Source organism: Pimephales promelas, chromosome 4 (assembly GCF_988280905.1).
Source record: "Pimephales promelas chromosome 4, fPimPro1.hap1.1, whole genome shotgun sequence".
Taxonomy (NCBI): Eukaryota; Metazoa; Chordata; class Actinopteri; order Cypriniformes; family Leuciscidae; genus Pimephales; species Pimephales promelas.
This window is the reverse complement of record NC_142772.1, coordinates 19685125-19704380: the sequence shown is the minus strand read 5'-3', so window position 1 is coordinate 19704380 and position 19256 is coordinate 19685125. Positions and strand designations below refer to the sequence as shown.

General features: G+C 38.3%; 1 protein-coding gene across 4 annotated transcripts in view; it reads left to right on the top strand.

Annotated features, from left to right (window-relative positions):
* The window catches only part of apba1a (amyloid beta precursor protein binding family A member 1a), a 71746-nt gene that overhangs the window by 15919 nt on the left and 36571 nt on the right, over positions 1–19256 (top strand). For all 4 annotated transcript variants that reach the window (XM_089130092.1, XM_089130094.1, XM_089130093.1 and 1 more), the window contains one exon: positions 5486–5663. The gene's annotated coding sequence lies outside the window, so the exon portion shown is untranslated. The remainder of the gene's footprint in view (positions 1–5485; positions 5664–19256) is intronic.

The following is a 19256-nucleotide window of genomic DNA, read 5'->3' as shown; positions in this document are numbered from 1 at the left end:
TACTTGTCCAAAAAACTACTTGAGTAAAAGTAAAAAAGTAGCTTATTTAAAAGTACTCAAGAGTAGTGAGTAGTGAGTACTGAGGTGCGGATTCTAACCCTTATAATAAACACTGTGCACTACAACTTATAAGTTTAAAAATGCACATAATGGAATTCACATTATATTTTGTTCTTTGTAAGAAAGATTGAAGAATATCTATCATCCATCTTTTTAAAATGCATCAAATCAGTACACTCATCACCATTTAAATCATATTATTTGGGGGGGAAAGCATTTAAAATTAGGCGAAAAGCCACTGGGCCTGAGCATGTTATTGTTGCACATAAAATATCAATATTCATAACTGTGCAAATAATTCAAAAACCTTTAGAAACTCATATGATAGTTCAGCATCACACACCAAGAGATGGGTTGAATAAAAAAATACCCAATTTCTCTCCAAAACGGTACCAATGTTAGTGTTTTGATAAATGAGAATCACTATTATCATATTACCTCAACTAATGCACTGAAAAGAAGGGTGAATCTTCTAGAAGGGTGGCATCATCCCTTACATTTTACACGACTACATTTACTCACATTGTAATGCTGATAATATAATTTGAAAGGACAATTGTGCATTAAATAGGGAAGTTATATCCAGGAAACTTTTACAAAAGAAACAAACACACTTTGTCTCTGAAGTCTCGGCGAAGCCGTTTTATCAGCAGCATGATATCCACACAAAAAAAAAGTTCAGCATGAAAAAATGTTTTTGCGCAAGTGCACTTGCCAAATGAAGACGGATCGCATAATGGATCAATCAAAAAACGCTGTTTATTAACGAGCTGTGCTAATTTCTTATTAAGTAATGCAGTTCAAGTTAACGACACGGTGTACTGATTCTGAATCTGGCGGCATGGCGAGCGCGAGACGCGGCAGTGCACAGATCGTGACGCGCGTCTCTCCTGTGATTGTGAAGTAAATGGGAGCGGGAATTCACCGCATTATGAACTCGTCTCGCAATTCCCCCAACCTCAGACCAAATGTTAGGCCATGTAGACAGGCCAGCCTATATAAATATCATATTAAGCAGAAATGTGAAATGTACCTTAGCATATTAGAGGAAGACGCTGATATCTGGATTGAATTGATGCGTGATGAATGCACTTCCACCGCAGTCACGAGTAACAGCAGGAATAGGCGGTAAGTTTTATATGCTTAATTTGAATTGATGACAGTCACGAGACCGATTACTCGATCCAATCACGTTGATGGATAAAAATAAAATTAAAACAAGCATGTAACGAGTAACGGCCACAAACAGAAGGAAAATAGCGGAGAAAAAGTACCGATACATCACTTAAAATGTACTCAAGTAAAAGTAAAATTACACAATTTTAAACTTACTCAAAAAAGTACAATTTCTGAAAAAAACTACTTAATTACAGTAACGTGAGTATTTGTAATTCGTTACTTTACACCCCTGAATCTCACAAAAGTGGCATAATCAGGTTGATCTGGAGTTCAGTACTGTCGCTTCAAACCTCAGAAAGCCAACAAGATAATGCCGACTGTATGCAGCCTTGTCTCAAAGCAATTATATACAGTAGGTGTCGTTTTCTGTCAGCTTGTGTTGTAGGGAAGAGTAAAGATATTAAAAATTAGTAATTGCAAAGGCCTTTCTAGATAGTGTTGAATATGGGTTAAGATAGTGTTTGCTCCTCCTCTCAATCTGACATGGTTGAGCGAACAAGAGAAAAGATGTCTGACAGTCTGACTTTCTCACTCTGCCTACTGCAAGACCTATTCATAGATGTTTTCAGTCCGAGACGACATGCCCACACGGATCGCCCACAGTGCATTCACTGACCATCTGATGCATTTTCACTAAAAACTGGAAAGTGCTTTCTTGATCTGCTCTAATCTTATTGGCTGACTTTTCCCACTTCTGGAAATAAGGGCATGCATTGCTTCTTTAAAAAAAAAAAAAAAAATGTTATCAGTCCACCTGGAAACAAAGAAACAAGTAAACTAAACATCCACAAGCAGAAACATATGTTCGGAATTATGTCTGTCAAATAGTCAGTGCTTAATATACCAGATTCTTTACACCCTTTTCACTACTTTGTGTTTTCTGTTCTGTTTAAATATGTCTTAAGCTTGTTAATTATTGTGGTATCACTTGCTACTAAATAGCACATGCAACCATTTTTAGACCTTTTGCTATATAGTTAAGTACATTGTTATGCTAGACAAATTCATACATCATACTATGGCTGCAAAGAAACATGCACATCACTATACAACTAAGAATATATATATATATACAGTATATATATATATATATATATATATATATACACTGCAGTATGCTTTATTAGTAGACTGAATTGATTGTAGAGAATGTAAAGTGTCTCTCTTTATAAAGTGGCTGACCTAAAACCTTCTAGATGATGCTCCTGTAGATGAAATGCTCTCTAGTCAATTAAAATGTGGAAATACAGTCTGTTCACAAGTCGGAGAGGTGATAGTGCTCCTAGCAAAAATATCAGTTCTTCTAAATCACAGCTCATTACAAATAGTTGCATTTATACATGAAGGCAGTAGCTTTTTATCATGAGCATATATGTGGAATGGAGCCTCCTTTAGTCATACATTAAATTACTGCTGTCTTGTTCAGTATATAAAATGAGATAAAAACATTTTCCATCCTGAATGTGTCATAGGATTTTTTTTTTTATTATTATTGCTGTAAAGAGACTGCCTGGTGGCTGAGTGAAGTGATGGGGCATAATTCCCAAAATCACAGTGCTGGACATAAACAGATAGTGAAAGGGAGCATAAATGCGTCCATCATTCATACGCACACATACGTGCACGCACGCATCGCACGCCCCGGGGTAGAAGACGTGCTGTACTGGTGAATGAAAAGGGCCTGGGAGAGGCTTTCACATAACACAAATTTAACTGCCACTGTCAGTTTAGGACAGATATGATGGAGCCTGTGGCCTAGATACTGGGAGTAGTTTAAAAGGAGGACTATGTGCTGGATGAATGTGTGTAACATTCAGCAGCAGAAAGGCTATATACGAGTGTGTTTGTAATATAAAACATAAGGGGGATGTATATGCCCGGACGCATATTTCTACGCCAGTGAACATTTCCTATAGAGTGAGTTTTATTTTGAAAGTCATTGTCTTTATAGTCAGTTGACTCTAATCAGAATATATGCCATGTTTTATTGTGTTCACTTAACCAGCATGTTGTCATTTATGAGATGCTTTAATCCAAAGTGACTTCCAGTGCTCTTGTTACAGGGACAAAACCCCTTAAAGCAGCCTGGGGTGAAGTGGCTTCCTCAAGGCCTCAGTGATGATTGCTCATGGATACTTCCTTGCGTGCTCAAATAATCACGAGCCATGCCATTTTACCCCCTAACATGACCCCACTGTTAAAATAATAATAGGATTAGCAGTAGTGTTTTTGTAAACAGTGGGATGATCAGTATAAAGCATTTTTTTATGTTTTATTTTAATTATATATTATGTTATATTATATCATATCATATAAATCATAATATATTATATCATATTATGGCATTGAGGGGTGGATGTATTGATAGATTCTTAAAGCTGCAGTCCGCAGTTTTTCCTCTTTCGCCATCTCTGTTCGAAATCTGCAATTGCAGTTATTCACAGAATGATCAATCTTACGTGAGTTGTGCCTCGACACGACACAGCGCGGATGAACACAATGTTTTAAGGAGACTGTGAGGCTGTCAGCCATCACGCCGGTGTGGATACTGGCATTCAGAATCACAGATTTTACTTTTTGGAAGTATAACCAACATATTAGTCTCACCTGAAAATGACATCTGAACAAGAAACAAACATCCACTTTTGTTCTGATTCTGACATTGCAGTAAATCGCGCTGATTAAATCTAACAATCTTTTATCATATCATGCGAAACCGTGCAAATTATTCTTTGTTCTCAAATTGTTAATGTTAACAACGTCAGCATTGCGTGGCTACATGAAATGTCCTTCCGATATGTATCCTTGTTTTTGCATGGGTCCGGTCTCCTTTTTTTTCTGTAGCCACTCCGAAATCCGAACAAAGTCTTTTGTATTTTACAACAGGTGAATCTGTTGTCACTGGTGATTTGTTGTTTGAACCTTTCTGGATCCGCCATCAAATTTGTAAGTTGAATTATATTAAGTGCTGTGAGAAAAGGCTATAAATCTCTACCTCCAGCATTCTCACACACAATATAACTTAAAGTAGCCGAGACTCCTTCTTTATGTGTACAGATGTGACGTAATGACTCAATATAGCTTACACTAGCCAAGACTCTTCTTCATGTGTACAGATGTGACGTAACGACTCAATATAGCTTATACTAGCCAAAAGACTCTTCTTCATGTGTACAGATGTGACGTAATGACTCAATATATCTTATACTAGCCAAAAGACTCTTCTTCATGTTTGTTTTTAGAAGATGATGTTGAGGATCAGTGCCGATGGCTGTCGTGTCGATGAGATGGGTTAAGGATGAGTCTGGATGGGTCCAGGCGCAGATCCACCATAGAGGGTCCCTCGGGATAAACAGAGAGACTAATATTAGCGTAGACGCCATCCTTCTTATGACGTACCAAGTACACCAGGATTTACGGGACGTGTTCCCGGTTCCGGCAGATCTAAACTATGCAGCCTAATTTTGAATTAAGGAAGTCTATTGTGTGTTATGTGTATGCTAGGCCAAAGAGATGTGTTTTTAGTCTAGATTTGAACTGACAGAGTCTGTCTGCTTCCTGGACATTAGAAATATAGGGTCTTGTGAGTGGACCCTTGACATGGGTTAATAAATAACTGTGTCTGCTAAATGACTAAATCTAAATGTAAAATAACTGCCTAGCAATCATTTAAACATGTTAGCTACAACATGAATAATTAGTCATGACACCAACCACATCCCACAGCCACTCCCTGGCAACCACCCAGAACGCCCTACTATCCTAACAGCAAGCATCACGCACCATCTTTTTTCTCTCATCCTGATTGATGCAAAATTGTTTGAGGCCTGGTTTCAGAGACAGGGCTTATATTAAGCCAGGAGTAGGCATTAGTTAAAATGCCTAAAATGCCTATATTTTAAGATATGTCTTTTCAAGTTGCTTTCAGTTAAAACCGCTCAAACATACATTTTAGACTGGGACTATCCCTAGTTTCCTAGTCTGTGAAACTGGGCATCAAAACTGTATTTTATTTTATCTAGTAAACAAATATTTAATATAAATATATTTGAGAAGCTAAATCGTGTAAGGTTTGGCTTTTTTCAGAGAATATATCTTTAATTAAGTTCATATTTTAACTACAGTGAAATTTTGTGAGGTTTATGCTAAAAATGTGTTACGTTTATAGATTTAGTAAAACGAAGGAAAAAAATATGTACAGTAGATATCGGTATTTAACATTTTCCCTCTGTTTCTGTATTTGCAGTGATATGTTTGGCACTATCTGACTCTGCACCCATCTGGAGTTGAGCCGTTTTTCCCCATCCCCAGCATCCTGGTCCTGAGCTCCGAACCTGATTATTAGGATCGACTGCAAGGCCCTTAACTCGTCATTCTCGACGTCACTCTTTGCTTCGCCCATAGTAGATCGATGAGCCTGGGAGGTTAGTGTCTGAATGTTTGTCATATATTTGGCAAAGCTCCAATATCCCAATCTCTCTTTCTCTCCCTCAAGCTTTGCATTGCTCTTTCAATCACACCCTTTGGACATTCTTTTATCTCACTCAAAATATACTCAAAAGTGATTGCCTGAAATGTATTGTTGATCTGTATACACCTTTTTATGGGAATACTTTCTTAAATTCCAACACTGGAATTCATTTTGTATACATGGTTTAAACCGTAATACATGCAGCTGTTAAAGATCCAGACTGTGAATGATTTCAGCACAGACATGCTTTTAAACTTTTTCATTGAAATATTTCTTGCAGCCTTAAATTAATCTGCTCTATCAGATTGCAGCTGGATTTGTCTCTTATCTTCCGGCAATCCCTCTGATATTCATTCTGCTTCAAGCGCAAAAGGTTGGGTAATATTTGTTGTCATTGCAACAGCTGTGCTTTGTGTATTATAAATAATGAAAAGAGGAAGAAGCAGTAGGCATGGACCACACCATTGTCATAATGGGGTTGTTGTTGTTGTCACTATCTAAAACCCTTACATCAGCTCTCATGGGGCAATCCAATAGCTCTTTACTTCATGGTTTTGTGTCATTGATTCATGGTTTGTTTGTTTGTTTGTTCGTTTATTTGTTTGTTTGTTTTTCCCTCGATGTGAAATGTTTCCTGGATTCTCAAGTGAACATTTTGAAATGAACATTTTAACACTAGAAGTGCCAGAATTCCAGAACTACTAGAACTGCCACAAGCGGTCATTTTTTTTACCGTTAGATTGCAAACTCATAGGCTATCTTTAATGATTAATACCCAATTGAGAGATCAATGCATTCATTGTATTTGGATATCTTTTAAAAACAAAACAACACCAAACTGTACATTTAAGTTTAATTATACATTTATACATAATAATATCATTAGTAGGCTAGCCGTAACTATCACATATTCACAGCAAATAGGCTATTTATACCATGTCCCTTTCAACATAACTCAGAAGAAGATAATAACAACTAAAAGCATCTTATTTAGATATTCTTTTGACAGCGAGAGAGACAATGTCACAGTTTATGAATTCGCTGTCTCCTTTCTCGTCTTCTGTGTGTGTGTGCGTGCGTGGTCGCTGATCATTGCCGCATCAGCGAACCCTTTTTAGTGTCACTATTGTCGCCTAGTCTTTGTCAGACCGTGGATGTTTTGCGTATTTATTCCCTGCCTGTATCCTTTTTCCGTGTGTCATCCATCCGTGTTTAGCACTCGATGGTTCTACACTATACTGGACATTTGCACACCTTAAAGGAGCATTTCACCCATTGCAACATTAATCTTTATTGAAAGTGGATCATATATGTAGTCGAAATGTAAAAGAATTTTTGAATTTGGTGCCCTCTTGACCGAGAAAAGACAGAAAATAATCGAAGGGTGCATTTGTATGAATGACTACATTACCCACAATGCACCACATTGCACAGCTCCGGAAGCCACACCCACTAATCCGGAACTGCACGCACATCAGAGGAATCATTCGTTCGTCAACAAGGCTAACTTTAGCTGTCACCAGAGTTTGAAATTCATTTCACACAAAATTTCTAGTTAGTTGGCTGTGGCGAGCAGCAGGATGAGGGACGTGAGAGCGGTGCGAGAGGACGGCGCGAGGCCGGTAGCGTGAGTGATAATGAAAGACGAGACGCACCGACCGGTCTCGCATATCTCACGGAGGAGCGGGAGCATAAACGGCAGATCGAGAGAGAAACAGGCCTGATTTTATGTAGTGTGTGGACAACATTCGTCAATGAGAGGCTGTTGGCTTATACTTTCGTTTTGTATTTGTTCATTTTACTATTAAAATGTTTAAATATTCACCAGTTCTCTCCTCCTTCTTAAAGTCCCCGTGAACCGGAAGTTGCAAACGATTTTTCTCCAGTGCTGTGACGTATTTCCAAGTGAAACGGAATATTGAACAGAGGACAGGGTTTTACTCTAGCACTCCTCCTCTCCATCTCTCGCTCATAGCAAACTAACGGTTTGAGGGGAGTGGTTAAGCGTTTCCCCACCCAAACTGTGAAACCTACGTCATCAGAAAAAGAAACCGTTCCAGACCGGAAGTAACTTTTCAGATTTTGATTAAAGATTACTAAGGTAAAACATTTTTTTAATATATATTCACTTGCACGGATTAATTGTTCAGCACAAGACTAGTAATATGCGCTAACAAAGTAAATAGGTTCAATTTTGATTTCACGGGGACTTTAATAGTAATTTTGACTATTTTTATGATATCTTGCATCCTTTTTTAAACTTGAAAGCTTAGTTCCCATTCATTGGAAAAGAGCGACCGGCACATTTTTCAAAATATCTGTGTGTGTTTCACTGCCAAATTTGGTGATAAATAATGTCAGATTGTCTTTTTTTCTACAAGGCCTGTTTGGTGGAGTCTGAGGTTTGACATTAAATTAGATAACTGGAGTCATCTGAAATTCCACTGCATTAAGTGGACAAGGAGAAGCATGAAAAAGCATTGAAAAGTGAACTATTTTCGGTCACCACTGTGTTGGATTAGTATTATGAAATTCAGCTGCATGCAAAAACTATCCTGGTAAGTGTGACGTTTTCATTAGTGGTGTTCTTTGTCTTTACTATTACATCATCTAAGAGTTTGTTCACCTTTAAATGTCCTTGATGTGCCCTTGATGTCTTAAGAGTCATGTGTTGTTTGAAATACAATGTATCCTGAAGAAGGGTATAGTGGAGGTGATGTGTAAATAATGAACAGAACGGCACAAACACATGAAGACAGCAGTCAGGCTGGAGGAAGATGAATACAAAATCACCTTCCAGTCTTGCAATAGTTCCTGTTGAAAGAGAATAACAGTACTGATTAAATTCCCATGATGTCGTTGAGGCTATATTTTGCTATAGAGACACATTTTATAGGAAGGCTGGATTAACAAGGCAAAAGTCAGCTCACCAAGGCATGTTCTTGTGCAGTACAGAGAAATTTTAAGACAATTTTCTTCACACTTCTTGTAAATCACTGATTAAGCCAGTAAATTCAATGATATTAAGAATGGTGAGGGTTATTTTATTTCATTTTATTATTTTAAATACTGTTGTAAGTATCCAGGTTAAATTCTGCTGCAGTTCTGTAGGAATCGTCACGGCTGGACTGAATGTCCTTGACCTACTGAGTGACTGTAACATCATTCCTCATTATTCTGACAAATATAATTATTTCAGTTGCTACGCGTGTTTTTATTGGCTGATCCAGTTACAGTGAGTCACAGGTCAGACTTGATTTGCCGAAGGCAGATGTGAGTGGGTAGGGGGAGGGTAGATCCATACCATTGATTGACTATATTAGAGAGGTATGCTAATGTGTCTTCATTTATGTCTTTTCTCAAAGCATCCCAAGACACTGTTTGAAATGGAGAACCGTGTCATTTTAATAAACCGTCCTTGAGGGAAACCAGGGTGGAATAATACACAACAGTACACGCAGTTCAGCTGTAGTTAGGAGAATAAAAAATGGCATCTGTCAGAGAAGATTCATTTATAAATGCTGTTGTTGTTGTTTTTGTAACTTTATACCAAGAAATAAACAGTCATTAATTATTGACATGGATGTGTCTATAGCTTGAATTTGTCCTAGATCATCAGATGTGACGTTATGCTGCCTTAAAAGTCGTTCATTGCTAGATTTCCTGGTAATTCCGGGTGGTAAAGTACAGTTACACTGGACAAAAGGTTTAGGATTTATTCTGAAACAATTTTCACTCAGAAATTGCTTGTAAATTTCATAAATATTTACCCAGAAACACATTCAATCCAATTTTGAGGTACTGTAGAAAGATTGAAATAGTTTTTCTTGTAAAATGTTCTTCATTAATCTTTATTTTATCCCACATTGAATTTTTTACGGTGTACTGTAATTGTGATTTATAAAGTATATCACGGATAATCACGTGACATTGTTTTGTATGGCCTCTTGTAGCTGTCGCAGCGATATTGCAGTGGATTCTGTTCACAGCATTGTGGATTCAGCTGAGTCTGCTTTCTGTCATAGCGTGACACCATCTGTCAATGTGTCCAGTCGAGTGTGCTTTAATAAGCCTGAATCAGTAAATCAGTGGGTGGAGTTTGACTGGTTTTAATGGTCTTGTTTGACCCTTAATGGAATGTCCCACCCAAACACAGTCCGTCATTGACAGGAGCACTTAGAAGGCTATTGTGCGTCTCTCTCTCTCTCTCTCGATCAACCACCGCCCCTTTACTACGTCTGTCACTATCCTGGGAGTTAAATCTGGCAGTGCATAATCTTGTTAGGAGAATGATTTGCTCAAACTGGCTATGCGCTCTGTGTGTGTATTTTAATTTTTTTTTTACTGTTTTCATGTGTATGCAATCGGGGATTTGGAAGAGACTCCTCGATCAGAAACAACCGACCTAAAAAATTGCAGTGGTTCATTTTGTTTTGGTGTTGACATGAGCTCATTGTGTGTATGAGGATACATCAAGCTTATTCAGAGTCACACTCGTTTTGTGTTCGTTTGAATTACACTAATTCACTTCCAGCTTTGAGGAACCACACAGAGACTGTTTTGACGGTTGTCATTGAGCTGCTGTTTGAGTCACAGTCTTTGTGTCTATAGAGGATACTGCTGGAGCTGTGACTCATTGTAAAGTCTTAGATTCACATGCTTCATGACTGTGTCTGAAACGCATAAAATGCTGCCTAGAACCTCAAAATGTATGATGCCTCCATATATAGGTGTATCGTTTGCTGCCTATGATATACAACAATTCTGTACACATATGGCAGTTGGTTGAAAGAAAACAAATGGCGTCAGTCAGAGTGGTTTGTATTTATATAAAAATAAAATATATTAAAGTTATTTACTATTCTTTTATACATGAATTCAATTATTTTTTATTCTAGCTTGTATTATCTTCCATATAGTCCCATATTAACGTACTCTACTTTTCTTAAAAAAAAAAAGTATCTTATCTTAAACTGGATAGTTCACTTTGAAATTAATTTTTGATATATTTTAGCTTACCTCAAGGGCATCCAAGATGTAGGTGTTTTTGTTTCCACAGTATTTTCGATTATATTTTTCGGTCAAACCGTTGTTGTCTATCAGTCATATAATGCAGGGATAGGGGGTCCACCCTGGGTCCACCTCAAAGAGCATGCACAGAGAAGTCTAAATTAAACATGATTTAATGACTCGTAAATGTAAGTACACATTGATGGTCCAAAACACGAAACGAGCGGTTTGTGTGAGAAAACGAACAGGATTTATATCCTTTTTACCTCGTGTAACCACAGCCATGTCCAACTGATCTGAAGGCACGGGCGCTTCGGTCTGCGCATGCGCCCGAAGTGATCGCTTGCGCGACGACGTCACTCACTGTTTACACAGAGATTTCGGAAGTTTTACCTTTCACTAAACATATTTAGATAAATATATCGAAATCGTCTTCCATTGCGATTTCCTGTATATCTAAATATGTTTAGATCTTCACCGTGAAAGGTAAAACTTCCGAAATCTCTGTGTAAACAATGAGTGACGTACATGCACAAGCGATCACTTCCAGCGCATGCACAGACCAAAACGCCCGTGTGTCTGATAAGTTGGACATGGCTGTGGTTACACGAGGTAAAAAGGATATAAATCCTGTTCGTTTTCTCACACAAACCGCTCGTTTCGTGTCTTAGGCCATCAAAGTGTACTTACATTCACGAGTCATTAAATCATGTTTAATTTTGACTTCTCTGTGCATTCTCTTTGAGGTGAACTGAGGGTGGACCCCCTATCCCTGCATTATATGACTGATAGACAACAATGGTTTGACTGAAAAATATTAAAATTGAAAAAACTGTGGAAACAAAAACACCCACATCTTGGATGCCCTTGAGGTAAGCTAAAACATATCAACAATTAATTTCAAAGTGAACCATCCCTTTAATCAAGTTTTGACCAGGTTTGATAGTAGGATTTGTCTATAATCTGGTGAGTCATGTCAGTGATCTTGAGGCAATGCCCTGCCCTTTCCGCTGCAAGCACTAATGAATTGTAGTGTTTGTTTGCAGCCAAACAGCAGCTTGTCTTTATTCACAGGCTGCCTGACCCACACTCCCTGCCAGCTTTACAGACAGGAGAGGATCCACTCCACTGTGGGATTGTCTGCTGAGTTTGTCTACCACCTTCCCCCCCCCCCCCCCCCCCCCCCCTTAGATAGGTCTGCAACCATAAATCTTTACAGTGCTGAGGATGGTGAAGGTTTTAACTCATCAGTTTCCACTTCCTCATTTGTTACACAGAGATATAATTTGGAGGAAGACACACATTCTGCAGTATTGTTTCACAAGCCACTTAAAACATGTTTTCTTCAGTACTTAATCAGTATCTTTGTCTAGTTTTATTAATAGCTAAATATTCTTAAAACAAGATATATTCAAAACAAGTTAAATTGTGTATCACAACTCTTTTATGGATGGATGGATGGAATTAATTGGCTTTGGGTTCATTGAACCCATCACCACTGGGTAGACAGACTCAAAACAGGTGAGGACGTATCCATCTCTCGCAATGGTCTTCAAACTGGTGTCATCAAACTGTTAGGCAACTCTTAAAAGTAGATAGAATATTCCCAAAGATGAAATCCATCCTCGGTAAGATTAATGAAGGCAGTTGCTAGATCCATAATTTCTTGTGTTCTGTCACAGCAAGTCAGGCAAAACGTGGAGAAGGGGATCCAATTAAAGCACTTTGTGTATAAACAAAACCAAAGGTAGTCCACAATGAATATGATCACAGGATATGAAACACATGGCAGTAAAAACAACACAAGACAAATAACTGAACAAACTAAAGGGCCTGAGATGTACACAGGATAGCTAATCAACAGAACTAGAGACAGGTGCTTTAACACAATCACTGTGGAAACAAACTAGGATCTGCAACACATTCAGGTAACGCTTCCTTTTACAGTCCAGTTACCCATGTAAATACTATGTACTTATTTTAGTAACTACAATTACTGGGTAATAACTAGCACTAACCCTGAACCTACCCCTGTTCCATGTACTTACCTTATATTAGCCAATACTTTCTAGCTAAGTACACTGTAAGAACTGTACTTTAAAAGGAAGCGGTACCCACATTCAAATAGGAAAAGAACAGAACCAAACCAAAACCTATTTTTATTATAAATCAGATTATTTTTCAATAATACGGACAACCATAAAATCTATCTGGTATTGGTACCAACTACTGAAATTTTAGTACCGTGACAACCCTATTTAGAACAACATTTCTTTAAAGCTGCTGTAGGTAACTTTTATAAAAAATAAAAAAAAATGTGTTTTTACATATTTGTTAAAACTGTCATTATGTCCTGACAGTAGAGTATGAGACAGATAATCTGTGAAAAAATCAAGCTCCTCTGGCTCGTCCCAGTGGTCCTATTGCCATTTGCAGAAATACACCACTCCCGATCAGAAATAACCAATCAGAGCCAGGAGGAATGTGCACACAGTGTCAAGATTGCCGGTGTGCCGCAGCTGTGCTAATGGCGGAGAAACAACCTAAACTGCCAGTTTCTCGAGTGGCACCTGCTCATAAAACAAAGACGGGTAAAAGAAAAAAGACTGATGACGATAAACAAGCGAAAAAGAAAGAATTAGGCAGAGCCCATTGACTTGGTGTCAAAACTCTAGCTGTGTAACATGTAACGTTAGATAAAATGTCTCGCACTGTGAAAAGCAACAATTGAAACCTGCTAATTCACTGGCTTGTTGTTGCTGAAATAATGTTGTGGCGAGCAGGACGAGGCCATCAGGCCAAGGGACGCGAGAGTGGCACGAGACCGGTGGCGTGAGTGATAATGAACGACACCTGTGAGACGCACCGGTCTCGCATCTCTCACAGCAGAAGCATAAAGGAGGAGTGACGACAGTGAAGATCGAAAGAGGAACAGGCCTGATTTTACGTTGTGATTTTATGTTCTGTTTTGTGTGCCAGCAGTCGTCCGTGAGGGGCTGCTGGCTTATACTTTCAATTTGTATTTGTTTATTTATTTTTAAACTTGTTGAACGTTCGCCAGTTCCCGCCTCCTTCTTCAGATAACAACTGAACCCTGTTATGTACTAGCAAACCTTACCTAGCGTTAGGCCATCATATCGCTCAAATAATTACTTAATTAAATGCTGTTATGTTAGTTACCGTTATATTATCTTGCTAGCTGTTTATAACCTATAGACAGGGTGTAATGTTATAAAGTTACATTACTTTTATTGCAAAATACATAAGGATTAGCAGCAAAAAGCAAGGGGGTGGGACTTGTAAGTTGTGCTTCTTAAAATTGTTAGGCTTAGTCAACGTTTTCTCAAAACTCCCTACTGCAGCTTTAAAGAGTAACTAAACCGTGAACCAACTTTTTTTTAGTTAATGATCTGTAAGAATGGATCTTTATTAATACCAGTCATTGATTCGAGTAACTTTTTTGACATTTGTGTATAAAGTGTTTTATTTCTACAATATATGGTGTAAAAACGTCTTAGTGCTGCCCTCTTCAGGTTGAACGGTGGCTACTGCAGTTGAATTTTCCTATTGGATGTTTGCGGTTCTTCGTGACGTACGAAGTTTTCAGCTCACCACGCTCTTGGTACGAGCTACGCCCTTGGCAGTATAAAAACCATCTTGTGTCGTCAAAACCACTGTAGGGAGTCAGGGGTTGGAATTGTGAGTATTGAAAACGATCAGGATAGAGTGTTTTAGCATCTATTTTGTCCCCTCTATCTCCGCTGGGGTCAGCCCACTTTTTCAGCATTTTCAAATATTGCCAGTGGGTGGAGTCAGACTCTGACTAGGGGTTTAGTTACCCTTTAACTATCCTTTCAAAACAAGTAGAAAAAATGTGCCAATGCAACAAGACAAAAACACACAAACTTCACAGTGCACTCTCTGAAAATAGGCTTTAAAGTCTTCATGAAAAGGAAATTGCGATTTGTCTTTTTTTTTTTTCCTATTGTGACATAACGTTATTTGAGGTCAACTTTTTCTTTAAACATACAAATTTAGGGTGAAACTTGTTTTTGTTGGAAATTGATTGGATCGTTGTTGTTTAATTGCTGCAGTCTCATGTGAGTGACAGGCTGCTGGAGGATTTATTGTCTCAGCCTTGCACCGGTGAACATGTCATCAGAGAAGAGAGTTGCTATTGCGAAGGGGAAATTATTCTGATTAAAGATTACATGGGCACATGATTTAAAAAATAATGATAATAAAGATGTGCAGATTGTGCATAGATAATAACTTATAATTAACACATTCCATAAAAAACTTAAAATTGTCAATTTTGATTTTATGGTGAATATCTTCTCTTTTCTCTTCTTATAATGATGTTTAGACTGGTACACAAAAAACGATACTAATTAAGAATGCGATTTTCTGAAATCTTAACACATGGTTCATCATCTCATCTCATCGTGTTTTCTGAGAGCAGCAGTCGACTCATGCTGATTTGTCCTTGCGGGTAAGCCACTGAGTGAGACCTCCACTGGGAACTGTGTGGGAGAGAGAGCTGTGAACAACCCCTGATTAAACCTGCTCCTTACACATAGACTCAATGTGTTAGAACCCATGTGTGCGAGTGAGAGAGAGAGTGATTGTTGAAAATGGCCTGGTGTTCCTCCGTATCAGCAGTCCTTTTTTGTCAGCTGGCCCAGCTTTAACCAGCTCCTCTACTTTCATCAGTGACCTTCAGCACATTTTTAGGCTGTCTTCTTTTTGCTCAGGTGAGCTTTCACAGTCATGCTGGTTTCAGCCCATGCTGCTTGTATGGCTGATATTACCTTCTCAGGGTTATTTTCAAATATTCATTTGCATAATATATCTAGAAGTTTTGGCAAGCACACATGTTAGCTCTGTAAAGCTCTGTATGTTTGTTTTTTGATGGAGATAGGTGGGCATGTTGCTCTTTCCTCAACAGGAATGAATGAGTAGAAAGAGTAGTTGTAGAGCCTGCAGCTGTTTTTCACAGTATTTTCATTCACTGGAACTATTGTTAACATATAACATATACACTCAGCTAAAGGATTATTAGGAACACCTGTTCAATTTCTCATTAATGCAATTATCTAATCAACCAATCACATGGCAGTTTCTTCAATGCATTTAGGGGTGTAGTCCTGGTCAAGACAATCTCCTGAACTCCAAACTGAATGTCAGAATGGGAAAGAACGGGCCGGTCTGAGTATTTCACAATCTGCTCAGTTACTGGGATTTTCACACACAACCATTTCTAGGGTTTACAAAGAATGGTGTGAAAAGGGAAAAACATCCAGTATGCGGCAGTCCTGTGGGTGAAAATGTCTTGTTGATGCTAGAGGTCAGAGGAGAATGGGCCGACTGATTCAAGCAGATAGAAGAGAAACTTTAACTGAAATAACCACTGGTTACAACCAAGGTATGCAGGAAAGCATTTGTGAAGCCACAACATGCACAACCTTGAGGCGGATGGGCTACGACAGCAGAAGACCCCACTGGGTACCACTCATCTACAAATAGAAAAAAGAGGCAACAATTTGCAAGAGCTTACCAAAATTGGACAGTTGAAGACTGTAAAAATGTTGCCTCGTCCGATGAGTCTCGATTTCTGTTAAGACATTCAGATGGTAGAGTCAGAATTTGGCGTAAACAGAATGAGAACATGGATCCATCATGCCTTGTTACCACTGTGCAGGCTGGTGGTGGTGGTGTAAAGGTGTGGGGGATGTTTTCTTTAGACCCCTTAGTGCCAATTGGGCATTGTTTAAATGCCACTGACTACCTGAGCATTGTTTCTGACCATCTCCATCCCTTTATGGCCACCATGTACCCATCCTCTGATAGTTACTTCCAGCAGGATAATGCACCATGTCCATGTCACAAAGCTTGAATCATTTCAAATTGGTTTCTTGAACATGACAATGAGTTCACTGTACTAAAATGGCCCCCACAGTCACCAGATCTCAACCCAATAGAGTATCTTTGGGATGTGGTGGAACGGGAGCTTCGTGCCCTGGATGTGCATCCCACAAATCTCCATCAACTGCAAGAGCCTATCCTATCAATATGGGCCAACATTTCTGAAGAATGCTTTCAGCACCTTGTTGAATCAATGCCACGTAGAATTAAGGCAGTGCTGAAGGCGAAAGGGGGTCAAACACACTATTAGTATGGTGTTCCTAATAATCCTTTAGGTGAGTTTATAATCAAAGTTGTCTTGAGACAATAACGAGTATTGTTCAAAATGTAACTTTGATGAAAAATCTCAGACTACTGTATATAAATGACTGGATTTTTCAGGAGTCATGACTTGACGTGAAGCCACTTTACCGCCATATTGGTATTCCCTCACATTCTTTTGAATTAATAGGAAATCTTCTGATTTGATTGAGAAAACATTACTTAACGAGTCAGGGTTTTTATATCAATGGACTCCCTGTACATTCTTACAATGCAAATCTCCTAAATGGTTATTTGTTTGAAGTCAGAAATTTCCCCTACTTAAAAGTTCATTTATATTTATTACAATAGTGAATATCAGATCAGCTGATGGAAGAGACACCTTAGTATTTATATTACAAATGTCAAAAAGATCCCTCTGAAATCTGAATACAGATTTAAGCTTTTGTAAGGCATGTGCATACAACTTAATTCGTCATGTTATTCACTGGTTATGTAATATAATGTTGTCTTATGTAACTTTTTTTATTCATACTGTAACTGCAAATGATTCAACAGTGATTTCATTAACAGTATGTATTTCGAAGCAGTAAAGATAACCACTTTAACATTGGTTAAATGAATAATCCCATATGTTTATGCTTAATGGGATACTCCACTTTTTTTTTGGAAATAGGCTCATTTTACAACTCCCCCACACTCTAAAAAATGCTGGGTTGTTTTAACCCAACTTTGGGTCAAATATGGACTAACCCAGCCGTTGGGTTAAATTTTTACATTACATTTTTAACCCAACATTTCGGGTTTGTCCATATTTGACCCAAAATTGGGTTAAAACAACCCAGCATTTTTTAGAGTGCAGAGTTAAACAGTTGGGTTTTACCGTTTTCGAATCCATTCAGCCGATTTTCTGATATTTAGAAGAATATCAGTAACCAGTCAGTTTCTGGTCTCATTGACTTCCATAGTATATTTTTTTCCTACTATGGTAGTCAATGAGACCAGAAACTGTCTGTTTACTGATATTCTTCTAAATATCAGAAAATCGCCTGAATACATTAGAAAACGGTAAAACCCAACTGTTTAACTCTGAGGGAGTGGTAAAATGAGCCTATTTCCAAAAAAAGTGGAGTATCCCTTTAATATTTTCTGCATAATAACGTAGTCTACATAAAGAAATCTATTTTGTGTTAGTAGTTACCTTTGTCTGAAGTGTGATATATAATGCATATCCTGCGTGAAAAAGACCATAAACATTACAGATAACATCCGAAGTAACAATTAATGTACATGCATACAGTATATATCTTAAAAACTAATAGTGTGCGACTGACAGGTGATTTTAGGTCAAGGTTTTGGCTCTAAGTCAATATTCCCCTCTGTCTGAAGGGAGTCATAAGATTGCACTTCCGCTGGGACTCCTGGCAGTTTAGAACGCAATGAGCAATCCAGTCACTATAGATCAATGGGTCCTTTCTAACATTTGAGAGTAGTGGAACCTGATTTGGTAAACCTGGGGTGGCAGATCTCCATTACTCAATACATTTTGTCTACATTATTAATATTGATATAATTTTTATCTCACATTTCTGCCACAATATCTTGGCTACAGATAGTTATTACAGTAAATCTATGGTAAATGATGGCGATTTGGGGATTTAAAACTTCAAACTGGATTATTTTGGCATAGTTTTTCTCCTGTTTTCGCATCAGTGCTTTTGAGAATGTCATTGAAGCTTTATCTGGCTTTAGTTTAAATCACAAAGACATTTGTTGTTTGAATCAAAAAACTCTGTGCTAAACTTGAATACTTTTAACTGGATCTCACAGCGCTGTTTAGTGGTTGTGTGATTGAGATCGGTCAACGTGTAAACGCATTTGCTCTAGTTCGCGCTGTTCTGTTTTGGGCCAAGCTAATAAATGGTCCATGTGCTCAAACAAGTAGCGTTGTTGGCGCATTCAATGTTTCTCATATGCAACAGATGTGGCAGAGCTTATCAGTTAGTTAAATTGGTTGTAGCACCAATGCAAGATGAACCTCTAATAAAATTCAATCAGCCAGGAAGGAAAAAGGGTTGCAAAATGCGAGCATTTAGTCTCAGACTGAAGTTCTATAGATGCTTTAGCACATCAGTGTAGCCCATCTGCAGTGCGCTACTGGAAAGGCAGGAGTTAACCTATGACTCTGAGATGCTGTGTGTGCAAAATCAATAATGGTAAACAATCATCCCTTTTGGATCTGTCCGTCCAATGTTGATTTATATGCCTGACTCACCCATGGCAAGACTCTCTCATATTGGGATGTCTCCATGAAGGATTCTGGATGACTCAGTTGCTTAGATAGGGTAGG